General features: G+C 33.5%; 1 pseudogene; it reads right to left on the bottom strand.

Moving 5' to 3' along the window:
- Positions 1–2,599: 2,599 nt before the first annotated feature.
- On the bottom strand, positions 2,600–5,534 carry LOC137825591 (receptor-like protein 9DC3; annotated as a pseudogene).
- Between the last annotated feature and the right edge of the window lie 217 nt (positions 5,535–5,751).

The following is a 5,751-nucleotide window of genomic DNA, read 5'->3' on the forward strand; positions in this document are numbered from 1 at the left end:
TAGGGATAGAAATTTTAAAAGATTAAAAAGTTTAACGTCAATTAAAATTTAGAATAGAAAGTAAAAACACTTAAAAGGTTTAAGGATACAAAAACAAATCGTAAATATGGCCCAATAATATGTGCCCCCACGACACCACATTCTAATTCTTTGTCTCTTATCTTAGTTATTTTTTAACAATAAATATAAAATTCATAATTAGTTAAAGAGTGGGACCAGATTTACTACAACATCACACACACAAAAAGTATCTTAAAAAACAAAGAAGTTGTAGAAATATCTTCCTGTACCTCCAATAACTTCTTGGGCACCTCCATATAGTTTTAAAATATTAAAACTGTCCTTCAATAAAATAAAATAAAAAATGAAAATTTTGTTTTATATTATGTCCACGAGTAAAAAAGAAGGTGCTTGATGTGGTGGTGGTGGGAGTGCAGTCTTCCCTGAGGTAGTATGTTGTGGTGGTGGTAACGATCGTGTTGATGTTGATAATATCACGGTTGGTTGACTCGTTATTCTCTCATTCTTTAGTAAGTTCTCGTGTCGTGCCTTAAAAGTTAATCTGTTTGATCAACGGATCAAACAATCTGCCCTAAGTATACAACTAAAGTGTTTTGAATTAGATAATCTGAATGTATACCGGATCCGGAACGTACCAAACTCATCCAGTACTAAATGAACTGTGGATTCCAAAAGTAATTTTAGAACTTAAAATATGACTTTTTGATTACGTAATCCGAAAACTAATTGGACAAACCTACCGAATTACATAATTTGAAACCCTCACTAAAATACTGCCAATACCGAATTACATAATTTGAAACTTATTGCAACCCTAAATCCTATCAGATTACGTAATTCAAAACTATTTGAAACCCTAAATCCTACTGAATTATGTAATCCATAACCTAATTTTAAAACCCACGAATTACGTAATCCGATACATATTTGTGCAAAGAACATACTAGACTACTCTATGCCTTTTCAAATACTTATGCCATATTATACTTAAAAATTAAAACGAGTGAAATTACTAACTGGTGAATGAAGAGGAGAATGGTAAATGATGGAGAATGAGAGGTTTAGAAGGGATGTGAGCTTTGAGAGAAGGAGAACTTTGAGAGAATGAGAGTTTGAGAGAAGGATAAAACTTTGAAGGAGGTGGGAGGGGGGAGTTGCACGGTGCTGGGAGTGAAAGACAACGTGAGAAAGAGAAAGTGAAAGTAGGTTAAAATTATATTTTAATTTTTTAATATTTTTTACTGAAGGGTATAATAGTAAGTGTGCTTTTAGTATGGAGTGCCGGAAGAAGCCGTGGAGGTGCAGGAAGAAGCTATCCAGTTATGAAAGTTTGCTAAACAGTCGTAGCTTAACAAAAGTGGCCCAAATAAGAGAGTGAACAAATGAGCCCAAATAAGTCCAAAGAGGACATTTCAATGTGTCGTGTTTCATATACTAAAAGTTTATTTCTAGGCAATTGCTTCCTGCACCATATCATTGCACCCAATCACAGGGGAAATATCGAAAATACCCTTAAAAAAATGGGGTACATATAAAATTACATTCCGGACCCCTTTTTCTGGAACACAATAATCTCTTCCAGATAATTTTTTCTGGAATGTATTATTTTCAGTTCCGGATTTTTTTATCCAGAATGAAATTTTGATTTTTTTTCCGGATTTTTATATCCGAAACACAAAAACCTCTTCCGAATATTTTTGTCTGAAATGTATTATTTTCAATTCCAGATTTTTATTTTTGGAATAAGGGGTATTTTTGCAATTTTTGAAATTATGTTGGGTGTAGGTTCAAAAGTGTTGGGTGCAGGGAACATTTCCCTTATTTCTATAATAACAATGTAATATTTTTTTAGAGAAAAGTTTATTTGACACCCTGAACAGTAAAAAACATACATTTAATATTATTTGTAATAATATAATAATATTTTAACTTAAAAAATAAAATAATAATGAATAAAATATTAATTTATCAAGGTAAGGTGTGAAGTGCTATGTTTTTACGGTTTACAATATTAATATATCACCATCCTAATTTTTAATGTCTATGACAAAATTTGAAAAATAAATTTGAGAATTGTATCTCTGAAGAAAAAAAAAATCCACGTTATTGTATTTGTTAAATTTTTATTTTCATAAAAAGAAGTTATGTGAAACAATGAATTAATTATGACCTCCATTGTTATAAACACCTCTTAACACCACTAAATTTTGTAAGAATCAAATGAAGGTTTAGTTCACCTTTACCAGAATATTAGAACTTTTATTATTCCTTTCCACCCAAACTAGTAATATGTTTAATAAAATGTTTGTTTCTTTTGATAAAAATTGAAGTGGAAAATCAATAAATAACTTGAGATAGAAATGTGAATAATGTCGTTTTTTCATTTTTTATGTTTTTACCAATATAATGAGTTATCACATGTTTTAGATAAATTAACCTTAAAAAGTTTATAATTTATTTTACATTTGATATGTATTATCATCTCAATATTATAACTTGATTGAAATGTTAGATGTGTCACGAGAAAATGAGTTTATTCCTTTTTTGAAGATGCAAACAAAGGAAATATGGCAACAAAGAAGACAATTATTTCACAACTAAACATTGATCAAATCTTTCATACAATATGGTGTGATAAGATTCTTGATTTACATTGAAATTGAACAAAAACAAGGGCATGGGACATTCTCCACTCATTTGTTCTGCTACAATTCTCATGACTTATTTTTTCCCTTTATATTAAGACCACCTCAGAAGCCATTCAAGCTTTCCTATAATACAAAAGTCCGAGGCCAATTCCAAATATCATTCCACATCCATATCCTATAACCACTGATTCCCATCCAAATCCAAATCTCTCTTCTCCCAATAAGCTCGGAGAAAATGGAGATTTTTGTATAGTGTTGTTGCAATTCATTGACAATGGGAATCCATATAATCCCGAGTTTCCAAGGTATGAGTCATTTGAAAAAGTCGCAAACTGTTTTCCTTGAGGTATTTCTCCCACAAGCAGGTTATTGGAAAGATTCAGGACTTCAAGAGAGTTCAAATTGGTTAATTCTGTTGGAATCCTACCGATGAACATATTCGAAGAGAGATCCAATGATTCTAAGTTTGTCAAATATCCAATGGATTTGGGAATAAGACCACTTAATCTGTTATGGGAAAAGTTGAGTCCTCTAAGAGCATGAAGCTCTCCAATCACATCTGGAATTTGTCCTTCAAATTTGTTTTGAGATAAATCAATGGTTACAAAGTTTATTGGAATTTTATTGAGTGTCATACTTATTGCTTTTGTTGTTACAGTTACAGATTCATATATATGCATAGCTATAAATTCAATCACAAGAATCGGGGATGCTTTAACTAACGTAGGTGATGTGTCCATGTATATCTCGTCCCCTTCATATTGAATGACATTCTTCATGGCTTTAAAATTTTGTATATAGGTTTTGGGTATTGGACCATTGAAATAGTTGGATGAGATATCAAAAATAATTATACTTGAAAATCCATGCTCCGTCTTTAAATCGTCAATGGGATCGTACAATTTGTTGGCTCGCAAAACCAATACTGTCAACATTGGTAGAGTTTGAAGCCAATGGGGAAATTTATCCTCAATTTGATTGTTGCCAAGATTCAAGATCTCCAACTCTGTGCAATTGGACAAAGATTTTGGCAAAGGACCTTCCAATTGGTTGTTATTGAGATTCAAAAAAGTGAGATCAGTATTCATTGAAAAGGTAGTTGGTAAAGTGCCATTTAGTTGGTTATTTTTTAGATCCAAAATAAAAAGGGTTTGCAAGTTTACAAGACATGATGGAATGATGCCTGTCAACTTATTGTGAGACAAGACAAGAACTTGAAGATTACTTACATTACAAATTGAGGAAGACATGTCGCCAATGAGTAAATTGAAACTAATATCAAGGAACTTGAGGTTGTAGTTCCTTGAGAATTCGTTCATTGGAGTTTTCAACAAGTTGTGGGATAGGTTCAAACTTTGTAATGAATCAACTTTGTGTAACCACTCGGGCACTGCTCCATTCAATTTGTTATCGGATAGATCAAGATCTATCAACATTGGGATTTTTCCTGATAATTTTGGAAATTTAGTTAAACCTACAGAAGATAAATACAAAAGCTCTAAGTTAGGGGCGTTGGTGAAGATTGGAGAGTTATGAAGACCACTAAAGTTATTTGACGATAGACATAATTGAGTAAGGTTTGCAAGGATGAAGACTGGTTGTGGAATATTTCCCTGTAACTTGTTGTAGCACAAATACAAAGACTCCAAGGATTGAGCTAAGATTGAAGGTGTATGGCCTGTGAATTGATTCTTTGATAGATCCAGTTCTTGCAAAAATGGCAAAGATAAACACCAAGCAGGAATTGTCCCATTCAATAGGTTGTCTTTGAGGGATAAAAAAGTTAGATTTGAAAGCCCGGTTACTTTGCTAGGTAGAGGGCCCTCCAATCTATTCTCTGAAAGATCCAAGTGAAGAAGATGTTGAAGATTTGAAAGTGATGATGGAATTTGGCCACTGAATCGATTGTTTCGAAGATCCAAAAATGTTAGATGTGGAAGGGTTAAGATTGAGGATGGGATTGAATCGTTGAGATAGTTAATTGAGAGATCGAGGAAAGTAAGATGTGTGAAGTTGGATAAAGAGGCAGGGATTGTCCCCTCCAACATGTTCCATGAAAGATCCAATATAGTGAGAGTAGTAGTACTGCAACTCAAGTTCGGAAACTGCTCGAGAGTATTACGTGACAACCATAAGTGTTTAAGTTTTGGTAAACATAAGATGTCAGTTTTCAAGTTTTCCTGAACTCCGGTGTATTTAAGACTAAGATTAACCAAAGAGGTAGATAGATTGAGTGGCCTCATCGAACTAAAAGTCATATTTACATAATCCAAAATAAGCTCCTCTAAAATTGTTGCATTTTGGAGGAACTTCTTCCAACTGTTTTCTTTCCACGTTAACATAGTAAAAGATAGATCAAGTGATTCTAATTTGGAAAGTTGTGAGATTTGGGAAGGAATTTCACCTTCAAGGAAAAAATTTCTAGACAGATTAAGGTGTGTGAGGCTCACAAACCCACCAAAGAGAGACGACAATCGAGAGGAGGAAAAGTCATTTAAAGCAAGATTAAGTGATTGAAGATGAGAAAGACGAAAAAGAGTAGTGTTTGGATGGAGTTCACCTGAAAGACCACTGCAGGCGAGATCAAGACCTATGATGTTTCCAGAAATGGGGTGGCAAGTAACCCCAGACCATGAGCAACAATCTGTCGCATTTTCCCATGTTACGGTCTTTGGAACAACATTCTCACAAAGAAAATCAGAATCATTATCACTGAAAGAGGTCTTGAATTGGAGCAAGGCAGTTCTCTCATGAAGATGACATAAGGAATGGGAGGATGAGAAGTGAAAGAGCAACGAATGGCAACACAGAAAAAGCAACCACCCCACCCATGACTCCATTTGAAGTTGTGTTTAAGGAAAAGTGTTCACTTTGATTTACTTAAAGCAATGAAAGATGAAGATTTATAGCCAAAATAAAATAGGATATGAACATGAACACTCACATTCTAATCCTTTCATTAATGTTCCGGCAAAAACGGGGCCATATGAATTGATATTTCATCTTCAAAATGGAAAACACATTGGACTTGGGTTTACTATTCCAACTGCAAGCATTAAAGAGATCACATAACAGATAAATA

This window comes from Phaseolus vulgaris, chromosome 8 (assembly GCF_000499845.2).
Source record: "Phaseolus vulgaris cultivar G19833 chromosome 8, P. vulgaris v2.0, whole genome shotgun sequence".
NCBI lineage: Eukaryota > Viridiplantae > Streptophyta > Magnoliopsida > Fabales > Fabaceae > Phaseolus > Phaseolus vulgaris.